We start from the raw sequence: 21434 nt of genomic DNA, 5'->3' as shown, positions 1-21434 counted from the left end.
ACTTGAAAAATATATATTTTCCTAGAATTGGCTTATGAGAAATGAGTATATGTGGCTATATTTTGTGAGTGCATTTGGGAAATTTATGTAAGTTGATTTTACTGTGTAGGCTGGATAAATAAATAAAAGCCACGTTATACTGTCGAAATTTTATTAAAATTGGTGGGTTAGTCACTGCAGTGACGGGTTTTCGTGGACTGCCTATTAGAGGGGCACGGTAAACCCAGTTATATAGTTACTCCGGTTGTAGAGGCGGGGAGGGTAACTCTTGGGGTAGTATTAGAGCTCACTTCATGTCGAACCCCCACGTGAATGTGTAACTCGGCTAACTCCAAGGAACGGCTGGTTTTTAAAAATAAAAATGTGTTTCACGTGTGAATATTTTAACACCCTTGGCGGACTCGGTTAGATACCTCGGCCAAGGTATCCCTGAGGATTAGTTTTGGCTTGAGCCTTGTTTTAATAAAAGACATAAGCCTTAACAACTGTTTTGGTAAATTACAAATATTTTATGGTTTAAGAAATAAATTGGAAACATTATGAAATGGGTTGAAAATTGTTGTTTAAACTTGCCTCCATTTTACTCGCCTTTAGATATTTATGATAATGTTTGTTTACTCATTGGGATTGCAAAATCTCACCCAACTCCTTTCCACCCATTTCAGGTTCAGTATAGACTGTAGATAGCTGATCTCATCGAGGACTACCATTGGATCTGCATTTTCCAAACCGTAGGTTCACAGTCATCTTTACTTTTGTTTATTCGGGGGCCCTCTTGTTATTGTAAATTAAATTAAATATTTTGGCTTACTGTATTTCAGTATGTATAAATTTATTTAGCTTTTACGCTATAAAAATTATTCACGTATAACTCTATAAATATTGTTTTATAAGAAAATAGAATATTTTCCTTAATATTTTTTTTATTTTTTTATTATATTCAAATAACCGTAATTTCATTTTAAATGAAGATTTTAGACTTTTAAACTCATTTTGAATATGAATTAGTCTTTTGTACTTGTATATTACGTTTTAGCCAGTTTCGAAATTTTTGAGAAAAAAATTACCAAAATACCCCTGTATGGCGAAAATTTTATTTTGATTGTTTTTGATCTAAAATAGTATATATTCTCTAAAAACACGATATTTAACAATGATTGCTCACAGGAAAGGAAAGAAACTGATATGTAAGCCTTGCGGGGTTCCGGTTGGCATTCCGGATAATGAGTGTCAATCGGGACGTCGCGACGATTGTCATGGGCCTGAGGGAGGTTCCGGGTCGTGGCAATTCTATTGGTATCAAAGCTTTTGGTTTTAAAGATAAGAGTTTTTGGTTTTAAAGTGGTTTTAAAAAATTACAATATCAGTGTGGCCCTGGATTAAGTTAAGTTAGGTTGAATAGAATGCATGCATTTTCATATAGAGCCTAAGGTTCCCTAAGCTTGCTCGTTTTCTCTTATAGATTATTATGCCTCCTCGACGCGGACGTCCACCTCTCACTAGATGGGTTGGGAGGGGAAAAGGTCGTTCCCAACGTCGTTAGCTAGATGCAGTAGGGGAAGAATCGGCTGCGTCTACCATTCGGGCAGCACCTACTGTTGAGCAGGCTGATAGTCCTCCACATCCTCCACCTCCTCCGCCACCTAGGGGTGTTTTCACCATGCCTACTGAGGCAGCACAGGCATTGGCAGCTTTCTTTACCGCAATGGCTGGTGGAGCTCCGACTGGTCAAGTTCCACCTATAGTACCACTAGTTACTCCTTTAGTTCCACCACCGGTACAAGATGTATCCATTTCCAAGAAGCTAAAGGAGGCTAGACAGCTCGGTTGTGTGTCTTTAACGGGTGAGTTGGATGCCACTGTGGCAAAGGACTGGATTAATTAGGTTTCAGAGACTCTCTCTGATATGAGATTAGACGACGACATGAAACTGATGGTGGCTACGAGATTATTAGAGAATAGGGCTCGTACTTGGTGGAATTCAGTGAAGTCCCGTTCCACTACTCCTCAGACGTGGTCCAATTTTCTCAAGGAGTTCGATGGTCAGTATTTCACTTATTTTCATCACAAAGAAAAGAAGAGAGAATTTTTGAGTTTGAAACAGGGGAATCTAACTGTAAAGGAGTACGAGACTCGTTTTAACGAGTTGATGTTATATGTGCCGGATCTGGTGAAATCTGACCAGGATCAGGCCAGTTATTTCGAGGAAGGGCTCCGTAATGAGATTAGAGAGCGGATGACCGTGACTGGTAGGGAGTCGCATAAAGAGGTGGTACAGATGGCTTTACGGGTTGAGAAGCTCACGACTGAGAATAGGAGGATTCGGACTGAGTTTGCAAAAAGGAGGAATCCTGGTATGTCTTCTAGTCAGCCAGTAAAAAGAGGCAAGGACTCAGCGATTTCAGGGAGTACTACTTCTGTTTCCGTGACGTCTCCTAGACCTCCATTTCCACCATCACAACAGAGACCTTCAAGGTTTAGCATATCTGCTATGACTGGTTTTGGGAAGAGTTTCGGAGGTTCTGATCGATGAAAAAATTGTGGAAATTATCATAGTGGGCTATGTAGAGGGCCAACAAGATGTTTCCAATGTGGACAGACGGGTCATATTAAGAGTAATTACCCACGGTTAGGACGAGCCACAGTAGTTGCATCATCTTCACCAGCTCACACTGATATACAGAGGAAAGAATCTTCTGGGTTGCCACCGAGACAGGGAGTGGCCATACTGTCCGGTGTGGAGAGTAATACCCCTGCACATCCACCTTCGAGACCACAGACTCGTACCTTGACAAGAGTTTTCGTTGTGACGGAAGATGAGGCACGGGTCCGACCTAGAGCAGTGATAGGTACTATGTCTTTATTTGATAAAGATGCTTATGTTTTGATAGATTCTGGCTCAGATAGGTCTTATGTGAGCACCACATTTGCATCAATTGCTGATAGAAACCTGTCACCATTTGAGGAAGAAATTGTAATTCACACCCATTTAGGAGAAAAGCTAGTTACAAACAGTTGTTATAGAGATTATGGGGTAAGGGTAGGCGAGGAAGAATTTAGGGGTGACTTAATTCCTCTAGAGATCCTGGATTTTGATCTAATATTGGGTATGGACTGGTTAACTGCACATCGGGCTAACGTGGATTGTTTCCGAAAGGAAGTTATTCTTCGAAATTCGGAGGGAACAGAGATTGTGTTTGTAAGGGAACGTCGAGTATTATCGTCTTGTGTAATCTCGGCCATCAAAGCTTCAAAATTAGTACAGAAAGGGTATCCGACTTATTTGGCATACGTGATTGATACTTCAAAGGGGGAACCTAAGTTAGAGGATGTCCCAATAGTAAGTGAGTTTCCTGATGTGTTTCCTGATGATTTACCAGGACTGCCTCCTGATCGAGAGCTTGAGTTCCCTATTGATTTACTTTCGGGTACCGCACCTATTTCTATCCCTCCATATAGAATGGCTCTGACAGAGTTGAAGGAACTGAAAGTCCAGTTGCAAGATTTGGTAGAAAAAGGTTTCATTCGCCTTAGCATTTCTCTTTGGGGAGCACCAGTTCTATTTGTAAAGAAGAAGGATGGCACTCTTCGATTGTGTATTGATTACCGTCAGCTGAACCGAGTGACCATTAAGAATAAATATCCTTTACCTCTGATAGATGATCTTTTTGATCAATTACGAGGTGCTATGGTATTCTCTAAGATTGATTTGAGATCTAGGTACTATCAGTTGAGGATTAAGGAGCAGGATGTACCCAAGACTGCCTTCAAGACCCTTTATGGGCATTATGAGTTTTTGGTGATGCCGTTTGGTTTGACTAATCCCCCGGCAGTTTTTATGGATCTTATGAACAGGGTGTTCCATCCATACTTCGATAAGTTTGTGATAGTATTCATAGATGACATCTTGGTTTATTCGAAGAATGATGATGAACATGCTGTCCATTTGCGCATTGTGTTGCAAACTTTGCGCGAGAGACAACTCTATACCAAGTTCTCTAAATGTGAATTCTGGTTGAAGGAAGTAGTTTTCTTGGGACATGTGGTGTCTGGAGCTGGAATTTATGTCGATCCCAAAAAGATTGAGGCAATCTTGCAATGGGAGCAACCGAGAACGGTAACTGAGATTCGTAGTTTCCTTGGCTTAGCTGGTTATTATCGGAGATTTGTTCAGGGATTTTCTTTGATAGCAGCTCCTCTGACTCGTTTGACTCGTAAATGAGTTAAGTATGAGTGGGATGATGTTTGTGAGAATCGATTTCAAGAGCTAAAGAATCGGTTAACCTCTGCTCCAATCTTAACACTTCATGTTAATGGAAAAGAATTTGTGGTATACAATGATGCATCTAAGTTGGGATTAGGGTGCGTATTGATGCAAGATGAAAAAGTAATAGCTTATGCTTCCCGACAGTTAAAGAAACACGAGACGAATTACCCTACTCATGACTTGGAGTTAGCAGCAGTAGTCTTCGCATTGAAGATTTGGAGACATTATTTATATGGTGAGCGTTGTCGGATTTTTACTGATCATAAAAGCTTGAAATATTTGCTCACCCAGAAAGAGCTTAATTTGAGACAAAGACGATGGTTGGAGTTGATTAAGGATTACGACTTGGTGATTGATTATCATCCGGGAAAGGCAAATGTTGTAGTGGATGCCTTAAGTTGTAAATCTTCATCGTCGTTAGCAACACTTCGGAGTTCTTATTTTTTGATGTTGCTTGAGATGAAATCTCTAGGGATCCAGTTGAATAATGGTGAGGATGGAACCCTACTTGCTAGTTTCGTTGTGAGACCTTCATTGTTGAATCAGATCAGAGAATTGCAGAAATCTGATGATTGGTTGAAACAGGAAGTTCAAAAGCTGCAAGATGGAGAAACTAGTGAGTTTAGACTCAGCGATGATGGTACTTTGATGCTTAGAGACCGAATTTGTGTCCCTAAGGATGATCAGTTGAGACGAGCTATTTTGGAGGAAGCTCATTCTTTCGTGTATGCTTTACATCCCGGAAGCACCAAGATGTATCAAACCATTAAAGAAAGTTATTGGTGGTCGGGTATGAAACGAGACATAGCAGAGTTTGTAGCGAAATGTCTCACATGCCAACAGATCAAGGCGGAGCATCAAAAACCGTCAGGTACTCTTCAACCTTTACCGATTCCTGAATGGAAGTGGGAACATGTGACTATGGACTTTGTATTGGGTTTGCTATGGACACAAAGTGGAAAGGATGCTATTTGGGTGATTGTAGATAGACTGACTAAGTCCTCTCATTTCTTGGCTATCCATAGCACGTATTCTATTGAGAAGCTGGTGAAACTTTATATAGATGAGATTGTGAGATTACACGGAGTTTCAGTTTCTATTGTGTCAGATCGAGACCCTTGATTTACTTCTCGATTTTGACCAAAATTTCAAGAAGCTCTTGGAACTAAGTTGAGATTTAGTACTGCTTTTCACCCACAGACGGATGGTCAATCCGAAAGGACCATTCAGAGCTTGGAGGATATGTTACAGGCTTGTGTCATTGACTTTATTGGGAGTTGGGACAGACATTTGCCATTGGTGGAGTTCGCGTATAATAACAGTTTTCAGTCTAGTATTGAGATGGCACCATACGAGGCTTTGTATGGAAGGAAGTGTCGAACTCCGCTCTGTTGGGATGAAGTGGGTGAAAGGAAGTTAGTGAGTGTGGAATTGATCGAGCTAACTAATGACAAGATTAAGGTTATACGAGAGAGGCTAAAGGTAGCCCAGGATAGGCAGAAGAGCTATGCAGATAAACGGAGAAAAGACTTGGAGTTTGAGATCGATGATAGAGTTTTTCTTAAGGTTTCTCCTTGGAAAGGTAATAATCTGAATACTTTGTGGTATTAAGTTTTATTTGATTATATTATTGTGGTAAATTATGCTGTTTTATTGGATAATGAAAGGTGTGATTAGATTTGCGAAGAGGGGAAAGCTCAACCCGAGATATATTGGACCATTCCAAATCATTGAAAGGATTGGACCAGTGGCTTATCGATTAGAATTACCTCCGGAGTTAGATCGGATCCACAACGTTTTCCATGTCTCCATGCTTAAGAAATATGTACCAGATCCCTCTCACTTCCTCAAAGCACCTCCGATCGAGTTGCATGACGATTTTAAGTTCAAGGTACAACTTGTGAGTATCTTGGATCGAAAGGATCGAGTACTAAGGAACAAGAGTATTTCAATGGTTAAAGTGTTGTGGAAAAGTGTTCGAATGGAGGAAATGACATGGGAAGTGGAGCAGCAGATGAGGAACCAATACCTGCATCTATTTGTCGAATCTGGTAAGTGAAATTTTGAGGTAAAAATTTTATTTTAAGGGAGGTAGAGTTGTAAAACCCGACCCTATAAACACATGTCATGACATACATGCACTGAGTAGCATGTTATTACGCTAGAAAAGCACCTAAGAATAGACGAAACCCGGTATTGTACCTAACGGTACACTTGAGTTGATTTAACCTTGAACTAGTTCAAATAGGAATCGTAGGGTGAAATTTAATATTTTATAGTCTAGGAATGACTAACAATGATTGTTCGGAGTTCGAGGGTGCATTTGGGGTAAAATGGAAAAATTTGATGCTCAGGGGCAAAATCGACATTTTTCCACTGAAGATAATAATTTGATCATGGAGTGAAATTTTTGACCAAGATGAACTATTTAGAGTATAATTTAATTATAGGAAGCGAAAAAGTTTAATTCTGGTGATTTCTGGAGTGTAGGGGTAAAATCGTAATTTTGCCACCCGCGAACAAAATTTGAGATTTTGAGAGAATTTAGATCAAATTTGACAAATTGGAGAATGGTATGAGTATAAGGGATGAAAAATATGTCTATGGGCAACTTTTCAATTTTTGGGGTAAAAATGTAATTTTTGACTTGTACGGGGGTAAAAGTGTAAATTTCAAAAATTACTCCACCGAGACTTTGGATAAGTCTGAGAATTTTATCTAAACTATGAATATATGGGACAAGTGTATGGTGAAAATTTGGAAACAAATGGATGAAATTTTAAAAATGGGCCAATGGGAAAGTGACATGTGGCATTTTTTTAAATGATATAATATTATTTTAATGAAAAGTCAACCCATTTAAACCCCATTTTAAGTGCTGGCCGGCCATAAGGAAGAACAAGAGAGGAAATAGAGAGGAAAGGAAGAAAAAAGAAAAACCAAAGAGAAACAAGAAAATTCAAAGGGGAATTCGCGATTTTCAATCGTTTACGCGTCTAACGGTAAGATTTTTCGACTTTAGCTTGATTTCTACCTTTCCTAAGCCTTTATTTCCATTTAGCATGCTTGAGGAGAGAGATCAAAAAGTGATATCAAGGGCTGGACGAAATTCTAGGGGAGAGATTTTGGAATTTTTAGGTTTTGATTTTTAGTTAAATTGGTAGTTTTAGTTAGTTAAATGTGTATAGAAATTAAATTGGGCAAGAAAGCATGAAATTTTCACAATACCCACCCTTGGCTGAATCTGCAATGAGGCACAATGATGATGATCTGAAATTTATTCTAAGAGAAATGAAGAGAAAATGATGAAAAATGATTAAATGGGATAGAAAAACAAAGTAGAAAATTTACCGAGTTAATGTCCCATTTTTGGTCGAATTTTCCAAGGAAGGGAGTGAGCTGATTTTGTTCTTTTCAGAAGGTTATTGGCTGATATTTAATGGTTAGAAATGTTGGAGAGAGAATGGGATGATTTAGAGCTAAAATGGAGCGCGTTAGCAATTTATAGGGTAAAGTGCCAAAAATAGGTTAATACTGCGTTTAAGCTGTTTTAGGCTATTGCATTTCATACCATGCATTAGTATAGGATTTAAGTTAATTATATAGTGATTTAGCATCAATGTGATGAATTGTGTAAATTTTTGTAATGTGTCTAGGAGGAGAGCCTTTCGGAAAAGGCAAAGAAGTCGTACTCGACGAGTAGTGATCGGGGCACTTAGAAAGCTTTTAGTTTGTACAAACGGTGAGTAAACTTATTATTATTGTAAATTATCTAGAGTTTACTTTTAAATTCCCTTTATGTATTTTATGAAATAAAAACGAGATTAAAACGGGATTTTTGATTTTTTAGAAATAAATGTGACAAATAAAAATATATTGTGTTGATTATGAAATTGAGTAATTAGAGGCTGTCAATTATTTTGAAATATATATTTTTCTATGAATGGCTTATGAAATATAAGTATATGTGGCTATATTTGATAAGTGCATTGGGAAATTTATGTAAGTTGTTTTTACTATTCAGGCTGGATAAATAAATAAAAGCCACTTTATACTGTCGAAATTTTATTAAAATTGGTGGGTTAGTCACTGCAGTGACGAGTTTCCGTGGACTGCCTATTAGAGGGGCACGGTAAACCCAGTTATATAGTTACTCTGGTTGTAGAGGCGAGGAGGGTAACTCCCGGGGTAGTATTAGAGCTCACTTCACGTCGAACCCCCACGTGAATGTGTAACTCGGCCAACGTCAAGGAACGGCTGGTTTTAAAAATAAAAATGTGTTTCACGTGTGAATATTTTAACACCCTTGGTAGACTCGGTTAGATGCCTCGACGAAGGTATCCCCAAAGATTAGTTTTAGCTTGAGCCTTGTTTTAATAAAAGACATAAGCCTTAACAACTGTTTTGATAAGTTACAAATATTTTATGGTTTAAAAAATAAATTGGAAACATTATGAAATGGGTTGAAATTTATTGTTTAAACTTGCCTCCGTTTTACTTGCCTTTAGATATTTATGATAATGTCTATTTACTCATTGGGATTTTATAATCTCACCACTCTCCTTTCCACCCATTTCTGGTTCAGTATAGACTGTAGATAGCTGATCTCATCGAGGACTACCATTGGATCTGCATTTTCCAAACCGTAGGTTCACAGTCCTCTTTACTTTTGTTTATTCGGGGGCCCTCTTGTTATTGTAAATTAAATTAAATATTTTGGCTTACTGTATTTCAGTATGTATAAATTTATTTAGCTTTTACGCTATAAAAATTATTCACGTATAACTCTATAAATATTGTTTTATAAGAAAATAGAATATTTCACTTAATATTTCTTTTATTTTCTTATTATATTCAAATAACCGTAATTTCGTTTTAAATGAATATTTTAGACTTTTAAACTCATTTTAAATATGAATTATGTGTTTTGTACTTGTATTTTACGTTTTAGCCAATTTCGAAATTTTTGAGGAAAAAATGACGAAAATACCCCTGTGTGGTGAAAATTTTATTTTGATTGTTTTTGATCTAAAATAGTGTATATTCTCTAAAAACTCGATATTTAACAACGATTGCTCACAGGAAAGGAAAGAAACTGATATGTAAGTCTTGCGGGGTTCCGATTGGCATTCCGGATAATGATTGTCAATCGGGACGTCGCGATGATTGTCATGGGCCTGAGGGAGGTTTCGGGTTGTGGCACTGTGACCCAGTTTACGATGATTTATTTTATTGTCTCCATGTACTCAACTCTAGATGTTTATGATGATGTCTGTTTACTCACTGGGATTTTACTTAATATTTCTTTTATTTTCTTATTAGTCCAATTAATGATAATTTCATTTTAAATGAAGATTTTAGACTTTTAAACTCATTTTGATTATGAATTATTTGTTTTGTACTTGTAAATTACATTTTAGCCGATTTCGAATTTTTTAGGAAAAATGACCAAAATACCCCTGCGAGACGAAAATTATTATTTTATTTGTTTCAAGTTGGAAACAGTTTAAAATCTTTTAGAACGTGGTATTTGGCAACAGTTACTCACAGGAGAAATGAGAAGCTGATTTTAAAGCCTTACGGGGTTCTGGTTGACATTCGGGGTAATGAGTGTCGATCAGGACTTCGTGACGGTTGTCACGGGCTCGATGGGAGTACCGGGTCGTGACAAAGATCTTTTTCACCAAAAGCTAGGAATTTAAGACAACTAGTTATCATCATTGGATAGAAAAATCATTGAAAAAATTAGTACAACTTTACTCTAGATTCCTAAAATTCAAACAAATAATAAATTCATTTACCAACTAATCCTAAATTATTTATAAATCTAGATAAATATGCAAATAAAATTAAATCTAAAACTTTCACAAAATATTCACCACCTGAAACATAAATTCACCCCCCCCAAACTTAAACTAAACATTGTCCTCAATGTTAGAGAAAACTAAAGGAAAGGTAAAGAATACTCCCCTGATGATTGGATGAATCTGGTGAAGCGTTAGTCCTCACCTTCATCCTCATCATCCTCATTGCCACTTGTAGGAGAATTTTTTTATTGAAAAACAAATAAATAGAGATTAATGAAAATAAATAAATAAAATATAAATAACTAAACAAATAAGAGTTTGACTTTGGTTGAGGTTTGTGTTTGCATGGAAAAAGCCTGAGGTGTGAAAGTAGCCTCTTCCTAAGATGAGGTTGTACTGCCTTTAACTCAAGATTTGATGCTTGCTTAACCTAAAATGGTGGAATAGGCTAACTTTTATCTAACTTCTCAAATTGAGTTCTTCTTGAATAATGCACTTTTGCTATAAACTTTTTAGGTAACTCTTCAACTATATCCAGAAAAAGAATGGGAGGCACATATGGCTTGACTTGTGGTGATGTAGATATTTCCTCTTCTTGCCTAATTTCTTTATCTGGAACTTGATTGCTGGAAGCATTTCCTTGATCTACTTTATCTCCATCAGCTTGAGGTTTATTATTGATGGCAATAGCTAGTTGACCCACTTGTGTCTCAAGATTTCATATTGATTTTGCTTGACTTTGAATGATGGCATCAGTCTTTGTCATGAAGGCATCTATCTTTATCATGAAGGCATCAGTCTTTGTCATGAAGGTATCAATCTTTGGCATGAATTGCATGAACATATCCTCTATTGAAGGCTTTTTCTCTAGCATTGGAGCTCTAACTTGTGATTGAAAACCATTATGGAAAATAGGCTGTGATGAATATGTAGGACCGTGATCATTACTCCATAAAAAAATTTCGTGATTCCACCTTGAGTTGTAATTGTTGGAGTAAGACTTATTATGCTGCCCATCGAAGCTTCCATCAAATTGCATTGATTCATAATAGGTTGGATAACAATCACTTGAATGCCTATCTCCATAAAACTCACATGTCACAAAAGGACTTTGAAAAGTATTAACAACCCAAGTGTTAATTTTTTGAGACAAAGCATTTACTTGGGTAGCTAAAACACTGATTGCATCCAATGCATAATCACTAACAACTCTCCTAGGCATAAGTTGTTCAAATGGCCACCGATAGTTCATCACCTCAATCAAAAGTATATGAAAATAAAAAGAAAAGTTTGAACTAAGACTAGGAATGCTTGGTATTAATATTAACAAGAAAGAATTAAAAATCAATTCCTTGGTAATTGCACCAAAAACTTGTTGTTGATTACTCACGCAAGTGCATTTATCGTTAACAAGTAATATAATAGTAAATAGAATTCGTTCCCATGGAGAATTGAATTAATTTTTAATTGATAATTACTAAAATTGTAACACCTTAATCTTAGCCAAATAATTAAATTTAAATTTATTAAAAAGAAAAATTAAAACTAATAAACTAAAACTAAAATTAAATAGTAAATTTATTTTATAAAACTCACTTAATTACCAGACCTAAGATTATGATGTCCCTCAATACTTCATCTGATTATTGTCTCTCTCTTAACTTAGTTTTATGAATTAAAGTGCTAATCTAGAGTCCTAAATTATTTACAAGTTTTTGTCAAGTTTCTCATAAAAATACCTCTTCCAATTGATTTACTATATGTCTATACAAATTATATTGAAAAAAGATTCATTAAGTTTGTGCTCTAATTTTGGCTACATATGGCTTATAGATGTATGTCTACCTTATATGCAAATCAAATCACCAAATCAACTAAGTAGATTCGATCATACACTATTCTATTCAAGGTTTACCTAAATCTCCTTTGTCAAGGTTTAACCTAAGTTTTCAATTCAATCTAATTGGTAATCAGGCAATTAGAAGCATTAAGAATAGAATAAAATAAACAACTTAAATCAATCAAATATAAGTAAAAGAGAGATAAATAATTCAGACTACATATTGAGTTCAATCATAATCTTAGATAAAAAATGTAGCTCCTTATCAAGTCACACATCATCATCAAATAAAATTTAAACATTGAAACAAAACCAAGAAAAATAAAGAATAAAGAAACTCCAAGAGTGAAACTCTTGATCTCCAAATCTTCTTCAATCCGTCAATTTCTTTTTAGCTCCAATGAGACTTTTGTCAACAATTTTGTGGGTTGAATCTCAACTCTCAATATGGTGTCTCGTTCTCTTTTTCGATCCTTAAAAGTCCTCCAAAAGGTTATTTTTATAGGCTTTGAAGTTAGGCCAAGTTAGGTGAAGAAAGAAGTCAATTTCAATTGGATTTCCTCATCAGACTATGTGGGTCGCAGCCTTGCCCAATTAATTAACAGAAATCATAATTGCTCTAGGACTACTATAGTGCATCAAATTGGACATGATTTTTGACCACCTTCCATGCCGAACTGGGCAAAGTGTTAAACATGAAAGTTGTATCTTTTTCTATTAACTTTCCAATGGTTTAAGAATCACTCCATTTGGAGTTTTGTAGAGATATTTATGGTTGAAATACCAAAACATGTGTAGTGAAAGTCTACACCTCGAAATTGCTCTCATTCTTCCATTAAAATTCTTCTTTCATCAAATACCTACGAAAGCACAAATAAATCAATAAAAACCTCACTTAACCACATTAACACCAAATTAAGCATAAAATTAACTAAGATTAGATTGACTCACCTAAATTAACTAATTTAAAATAATTAAAGAAAACTTACTAATTTCTATGCATTACTACAAGACCTAAGCTCCATTACTATCAAAACTAAGCCCAAATAACTCTATATCATAGAGTTATCAATTACTCTATGTATATTAGGTTGTATTTCCTTGCTCACAATGATGATGCATTGCATGCTTTTGTTAAACTTTGTAAGAAAGTGCAAAATGAAAAAGGGGTTTCCATTATTAGTATTAGAAGTGACCAGGGTGATGAATTTGAAAATTGTGATTTTGAAATATTTTGTTGTGAAAATGGTTTTGTTCACAATTTTTCAGCCATTTCAACTCCACAACATAATGGAGTTGTAGAGAGATAAAATATTACTTTGAAGGAAACGACAAGAACAATGCTTTGTGAAAACAATTTGTCAAAACACTTTTGGGTTGAAGTTGTAAATACAGGTTCCTATTTTTTAAAATTTTCCACTAGGCCTATGATTTGAAAAAATTCCTTATGAGCCTTAGAAAGGAAGAAAACCAAACATTTCACACTTAAGTAGTTTTGGATGTAAATACTTTGTTTTAAATACTAAAAAGCACACCTTAGGAAAATTTGATGCTAAGAGTGATAAAGCTATTTTCTTATATTATGGACTAAATTCTAAAGTCTATAGAGTCTTTAACAAAAGATCTTTAGTTATAGAAGAGTTTATTCATGTTGTTTTTTATGAAACTAGTGTCGCACCAAGAAAGGTAGTACTTGATGATGATGATGCAGATGAAATTAAGAAGAGAATGAAAAAAAATGAGCTTGGAGAACAAAGAAGATAATAAAGATAGCTCCAAGGAAAGAAATGAAAAAGAACCACCATTAGAACACTTACAAAGAATAGAAAATAAGCACAATGATCTTCCTTGATGTTGAAGATTTATAAGAAATCATCCTTAAGAGAAAATCATTGGAGATCCATTGAAAGGTGTAAAAAATACAAGAGAACTAAGGGAAGCTTGTGAATATATGGCATTCATTTCAAAAGCAAAACCTAAGAACTTTGAGTTAGCTGAAAAGGAAGAAAGTTGGATGATTGCATTGCAAGAAGAACTAGGCCACTTTGAAAAGAACAAGGTTTGGACCTTAATTCCAAGGCCAACCAGGCATCCTACCATTCGTACCAAGTGTGTATTTAGGAACAAAATGGATGAGTTGGGTAATGTGGTATGGAACAAAACAAGGTTAGTTGCTCAAGGCTACAATCAAGAGGAAGGTATTGATTATGATAAAACTTTTACTCCTGTAGCTAGATTAGAAGCAATTAGATTCTTACTTACTGATAATTATATTTTATAGAATTATTTTAGTCCAATTTTATTATTAAATATTAGCTAAGTACTTAATTTTCAATTATAATTTAGTTGTTTTTATAATTAGTTTATTTTTAAGTGAGTTATTATAATTTTATGTTTATTTCCTTTAATTTGGTTATTATTTATTAGTTTTTATGTTTTTGTAGGAATTAAGGGAATTGGGCTTAATTTTGGAAAGTAAGGTCTTGAAAGACCCAGAAGTCTACTTGTATATGCTTTGGTGTTTTGAGCATAACTCATGCTACAGAACTCCAAATCATGCGATTCATAGACTATTGGAAAGCTAAGAGACAGAGCTACAACTTTGATGAGATCACTTTATCTTTTTTTGCATTGAAGATAGAGAAAATCACATCAGAGGATGACTAGGTGTATTATTACGGGAATGGAAATTTTAAGGTAGACAATTGATATTTAGGCCTCTCATAACACTTTTAAGCCCAATTAGAATAAGTAGGCTAACTTAGGAGATTTTAGGTTAAGTTTGTTAGTATAAATAGGATATTTTTATGAGACATTAGGTTAGACAACTTTTGGAGATTCAAGAGGTTGAAAGTTGAGGTAGAAACTCGAGAAACAAGCTGCACTCAATTGTTTTGTTTTCTTTCTTAGCTTTTATTTTGTTTGTTGCTCTTAATATTTGAAATTTATATAATGTTATTTGTCTTTGTAATTATGTGTAGCTAATTTTCTTTTTCTATGATTGCAATTGAACCAACAAGTAATCTAAATTCTTAATCTTTTTCTTGCTTATCTTTAATGGGAATTGAATTATTTATTCTAATTTATTCTTAATGTTTTTAATTGCCTAATCACCAATTAAATTGATTTAGGAATCTAAACAAACTTGTGAAATCGAGTTTAGTGTAGACTAGAATTTGGATAGCATATGATCATATTAATTGATTTGCATATAGGATAGGGATATACTTATAGGCTATATGTAGCCAAATTTAGAGTCTGAACTTAATCAGTCTATTTTAATTTCAATTCACATAGGGATATAGTATTTTGGTTAAAATAGATATTTTTATAAGACGAGTTGGGAGACCCTTATAAATAATTGAGGACTTTAGGTTAGAAATTCAACCCATTAAAATAAGTTAAGGATGAGAGGTAAGATTTAGATGAAGTGTGAGGGATATTGTAATCCTAGGCTTGTTTGATTTGCTTTTTACCTAATTATCTTCTTGCTTTAATTTTTAATTAAATTAGTTTTGCTTGAGTGTTTTTTAGTTTGATTAGAATTCAGATTTTAATTATTTGGATAAAACTAAATTGTTTTAGTTTTAGTACATAGTAAAATTTTAGATCAATTCTCTGTGGGATCGATACTTTGCTTGCTTATATACTATCTATTCGATATGTATACTTGCATAGTAGAATCTTAACTGATAAGTTTTTGGCACCGTTGCTGGGGAATTGTTTTTAAAATTTTTACAAATATTAATACCAAGCAATTTAGTCTTACTTTAAATTTATTTTTCTTGTTTTAATATTTGTTTTTGTTTGGTTGTAGATATCTTTGGTCATTGTATGTAAAGAAGAAACAACTTGAATCTTGTTCCTTTTGATCCTGAGATGAAAAGAACTTTTAGAACACATCGAAAGGAGAATTTGCAAGTTGCAACTTTAAATCAGACAATGGCTAAGGATAACAACAACAATGGCAACAATGCCATTAATATGGTTCCTGAAGAAAATAGAGCACTACAGGATTATGCTGTTTTTCTTTTTAAATAATTTAAAAATTAAACTAGCTTACAGTTAGATGATTCAATCTTCAGTCCACTTTGGTGGGTTACCCAGTGATTTTGGTGAATTTCTTAAAAATTTGCGATACCTTCAAATACAATGGAGTAACTGATGATCCTATCAGATTGAGACTATTTCCATTTTTATTGAGGGATAAAGTAAAGAGCTAGCTTAATTCATTACCCAATGGGTCTATTACTACATGAGAGGACTTGGATCAAAGTTTGTAGCAAAATTCTTTCTGCTTGCTAAGATTGCAAAAATGAGGAATGATATTACCTCATTCACACAATTTGAAGGTGAATCCTTGTATGAAGCTTGGGAGAGATTTAAAGAAGTATTGAGAAGATGTCCACATTATGGGATTCTTGATTGGTTGCAAGTTTAAACATCCTAAAATGGGCTGGTTGGTTCAATAAAAACCACAATTCATGTTGCTGGTGGTGGAGCATTAATGGGTAAGAATGCTGCAAATGCTTATAATCTGTTAGAAGAGATGGCCTCAAATAATTATCAATGACCTTTAGAAAGGTTTGGTTCGAGAAAAGTTGTTAGAGCCTATAAAATTGATGCACTTAGCACTTTAACTGCTTAAGCAGCTGCATAAGTGGTTGCGCTATCCAAAAAGTTTGACACATTGGGAGTTCATGTGGTTAAAAATTCATTTGTAGTTTGTGAGATGTGTGGAGATGGCCATTCAAGTGATCAATGTCCATACAATTCTGAATTAGTCCAATTTGTGGGGAGCTTCAATAGGCAGAAAAATAATCCATATTCTAATACATACAATCCTGGTTAGAGAAACCACCCCAACTTTGCATGGACCAACAATGCAGGGCCTTTAAATCCAAAACCCATCATGCCTCCTGGTTTTCAATAATTAGCTAGACCACCAATTTCTAAAACGAAGTCCAAAATGGAAGAAGTTTTTTTTGCAATATATATCATAGAATGATGCTATCATTCAAAGCTATGGAGCCTCATTGAGAATTCTTGAGACCTAAATGGGATAGCTTGCAAATTCCATCATCAGTAGACCTCAAGGTTCCTGACCCAATGACACACAAATCAATCCTAAAGGTAAGGAATAATGCCAAGCAATCACTTTAAGGAGTGAAAAAGAAATTGAAAGGGTGAATGTAAAAGCAATTGAATCTGAGAATGAACATGTTGATAAGGAGGAAGGAATGTGTGAGAAATCAATTGAAGTTGAACAGAAAGAAAATGAAAAGGCTGAAAGTTAAGGGACTTCTCAAGTCATCTAACTTCCACCACCTTTTCACCAATGGCTTTAAAAGTAAAAGCTTGAAAAGCAATATTAGAAGTTCATCAATTTCTTCAAGAAATTACACATAAATATTCCTTTTGCTGAAGCTTTGGAACAAATGCCAAGCTATGTCACGTTCTTAAAAGACATCTTTTCTAAAAAGTGAAAACTAGGTGAGTTTGAAACTATCTCCTTTACAGAGGAATGTAGTGCAATTCTCCAAAATAAATTGCCACAAAAACTCAAAGATCTAAGTAGTTTCATAATCTTTTACACTATTGGTAATTTATTTTTTGCAAAAGCTTTAAGTGATTTAGGTGCAAGTATCAATTTAATGTCTTGGTCAATTTTTGAGAAACTTGGTTTGAGGGAATGTAAACCCATTTTTATTACTTTGCAACTGGATGATCACTCTTATGTCTACCCAAGGGGAATTATTGAAGATGTTATTGTTAAGATAAACAAATTTATTTTTATAGTTAATTTTATTATTCTTGACATAGAAGAAGATAGGCAAATTCCAATCATCCTTGGAAGGCCATTCTTGGCAACTACTAGAGCCTTAATTAATGTTGAAAAAGGTGAGCTGACTACTTTTCTGTGAGTGTGGTAAATGATTTTACAAAAGATGTCTTTTAGAAGAATATCACAATGATCTTCTTGAAGCATATTTAGTTGCTAAATCTAACAAGGATGATGATGAATTTATTGAATATTCCAATTTGTTAAATGCTTATTCTAGACTTCAAACTAATCATCAATTTGAGTCTTTAGATGTTTCAGCTACTTTGATGCTTGCTTCAAAACCCTCCATTAAAGAACCACCTACCTTGGAACTCAAACAATTACCCATACAGTTGAGGTATGCATTTCTTGTAAAATCCTCTACTCTTCCAATTATTATTTCTGCTTCTCTTACTAACATGCAAGAGGAGAAGCTATTGAGGACACTTAGAGAATTCAAGAAAGCAGTAGGGTGGACCACATATGATATTAAGGGAATTAGCCTTTTTATATGCATGCACAGAATTCTTCTTGAGGAAAATCACAAAGCCACAATTGAACAACAAAAAAGATTGAATCCTATCATGAAAGAAGCGGTCAAGAAAGAAATCATCAAGTGGTTGGATGCTGGAATAATTTATTCTATTTATGTTAGCTCATAGGTCCTAAAAAAAGGGGGATGATAGTTGTTACCAATGACAATAATGAGCTCATTCCAAAAAGAACTGTGACTGGATAGAGAGTTTGCATGGACTACTGCAAGCTTAATAAAGCTACAAATAAAGATCACTTCCCTTTCCCATCATTGATCAAATATTGGATCGTTTGGCTGGTAAGGAATATTATTGTTTTCTAAATGGTTATTCTGGCTATAACCAAATTGCTATTACCCCTGAAGATCAAGAAAAGACTACCTTTACAGATCCTTATGGCACCTTTGCTTTTAGAAGAATGCCATTTGGACTATGTAATGCACCTACCACCTTTCAAAGATGTGTGATGGCCATATTCACAGACATGGTGGACCAATGTTTGGAGGTATTTATGGATGACTTTTCTGTCTTTGGAAATAATTTTGATTATTGTCTTCTAAATCTTGCTAGGGTACTTAAAAGATGTGAATAAACCCAATTTGATGCTCAACTAGGAGAAATGTCACTTCATGGTGCAAGAAGGTATTGTTCTTGGCCACAAGATCTCTAGTAGTGTCATTGAGGTAGATAAAGAAAAAATTAAAACAATTGAGAAGCTACCACCTCCAATAAATGTCAAAGTTATTAAAAATTTTCTAGGTCATGCTAGTTTTTATTGAAGATTTATTAAGGACTTTTCAAAAATTTCTAAACCACTTTGCAATTTATTGGAAAAAGATGTGCCATTTAACTTTGATAATGACTATCTTGTTGCTTTTGATGAATTGAAGAAAAGATTAATTTTTGCACCTATCATAATTAGTCCCGATTGAACTATCCCCTTTGAACTAATGTGTGATATAAGTGATTATGCGGTGGGAGCTATTTTGGGACAAAAGAAGGACAAACTCTTTCATTCCATCTATTATGATAGCAAGATTTTGAATGAGGCATAGAAAAATTATATCACAATGGAAAAGGGTCTCTTAGTTGTTGTTTTTGCTTTTAACAAATTTCGCTTCTATTTCTTAGGGACAAAGCTGATAGTGTACACTGGCCATTCAGTTATCAAATATTTGATTGCCAAAAAGGATGCTAAGCCAAGATTGATAAGATGGATTCTTTTGCTACAAGAGTTTGATCTAAAGATTCACGACAGAAAAAGAATAGAAAATCAAGGAGCAGACCACCTCTCAAGATTAGAGATTGAAGCTCGAGGTAAAGATTCAACCTTAATCAAGGAGACTTTTCTTAATGAATAAATCCTTCAAGTTAATAAGAAATCATTTTCTTGGTATGCTGATTTCATGAATTAGCTGGTAAGTAATATTTTTCCCTTTGATTTAAATTTTCATCAAAAAAAAGAAATTTTTACATGATTTTAAATTTTTTTTGGGATGAACCTTTCTTGTTTAAGTAGTGTAAAGACCAGATATTTAGAAACTGTGTCCCTGAGGAAGAAACTCAAAGCGTGCTTCACCATTACCATTCTTCAGATTATGGAGGACACTTTGGAGGAATAAGAACTACTGCTAAGGTCCTCCAATCAAGTTTTTATTGACCTACATTATTTAAAGATGCTCACAAATTTGTTTTGCATTGCGACATGTGCCAAAGAGTAAGTAATATCTCAAGGTGACATGAGATGCCTCTTAACAACATCTTTAAGATAGAAATTTTTTATGTGTGGGGTATTGACTTCATGGGTCCATTCATATCTTCATACAACAACAAATACATCTTGCTTACTGTAGATTAAGTCTCCAAGTGGGTTGAAGCGGCAGCCTTTCCTAACAATGATTCCAAGGTGGTGATGAATTTCATCGACAAGAATATTTTCACTCGTTTTGGCACTCCAAGGGCAATTATCAATGATAAGGGGAGTCACTTTTGCAACAAATATTTTGATGCATTTCTTGCAAAATATGGAGTTAAACACAAGGTTGCAACTATTTACCATCCTTAAACTAGTGGTCAAGTGGAAGTATCCAATCGAGAAATCAAGAGAATTTTGGAGAAAACGGTTTGTCCCATAGGAAAGGATTGGGCAAGAAGATTGGATGATGCATTGTGGGCATATTGGACCGCTTACAAAACCCCAATTGGCATGTCTCCAAATAAGTTATGTCACGACCCGGAACCTCCCTCGGACCCATGACAATTGCCGCGACATCCCGATTGACACTATTACCCGAAATGCCAACCGAAACCCAGCAAGGCTTACATATCAGTTTCTTTCCTTTCCTGTGGGCAATCATTGTTAAACATTCCATTTTAAACAATTACCGGTCGTTTTCGGCTCAAATAAATCAAAAGATAAATTTTTAAAAGGATTTATAGACAAATATTACTATTCAAAATATTGATTAAAATATAGTATTTTATATAAAATAATATTTATAAAAACACGTGTAAGAAATCTTTTGTAACTTGGAAGTAAAATAAATTCATACATACAATAATTTACAAAGTTATAATGTACAATAATAATTACAATGACAAGTGACCCATAAGTACACCAAGTGCTGGTGATAGCAACCTACTATCTGTGAGATAGTGGGGTCAACTGGAATCCTCGACAAAATCGGGTATCTGCAAGCTACCACAGGCCTGAAATATTTGGAAAGGAGGTGGGTGAGATTTTGCAATCCTAATGAGTAAACAGACATTATCATAAATATCTAAAGGCGAGTAAAATGGAGGTAAATTTAAACAACAAATCCCAAACCATTTCATAAGGTTTTCAATTTATTTCTTAAACTATAAAATATTTGTAATTTACCAAAACAGTTGTTAAGGCTTATGACTTTTACTAAAAACAGGGTTCAAGCCAAAACTAGTCCTCTAGGATACCTTGGTCGAGGCATCTAACCGAGTCCGCCAAGGTTGTTAAGATATTTACATGTTAAACACCTGTTAGTTTTGAAAACAAGCCGTTCCTTGACGTTGGCTGAGTTACACATTCACGTGGGGGTTCGACGTGAAGTGAACTCTAACACTACCCCAAGAGTTACCCTCCTCGCCTCTACAATCGGAGTAACTATGCAATTGGGTTTACCGTGCC

At 34.8% G+C, this 21434-nt stretch overlaps 1 non-coding gene across 1 annotated transcript; it reads right to left on the bottom strand.

The window, feature by feature from the left end:
* Positions 1-16226: 16226 nt before the first annotated feature.
* Positions 16227-16333, bottom strand: LOC148761701 (small nucleolar RNA R71). The gene has a single exon (XR_016027775.1). It is a non-coding gene; the product is annotated as a small nucleolar RNA R71 (small nucleolar RNA).
* Positions 16334-21434: the final 5101 nt, after the last annotated feature.

The sequence above is a fragment of the Theobroma cacao genome, chromosome 7 (assembly GCF_053813885.1).
Source record: "Theobroma cacao isolate CCN51 chromosome 7, ASM5381388v1, whole genome shotgun sequence".
Taxonomy (NCBI): Eukaryota; Viridiplantae; Streptophyta; class Magnoliopsida; order Malvales; family Malvaceae; genus Theobroma; species Theobroma cacao.
This window is presented reverse-complemented; position numbering and strand designations above follow the sequence as displayed.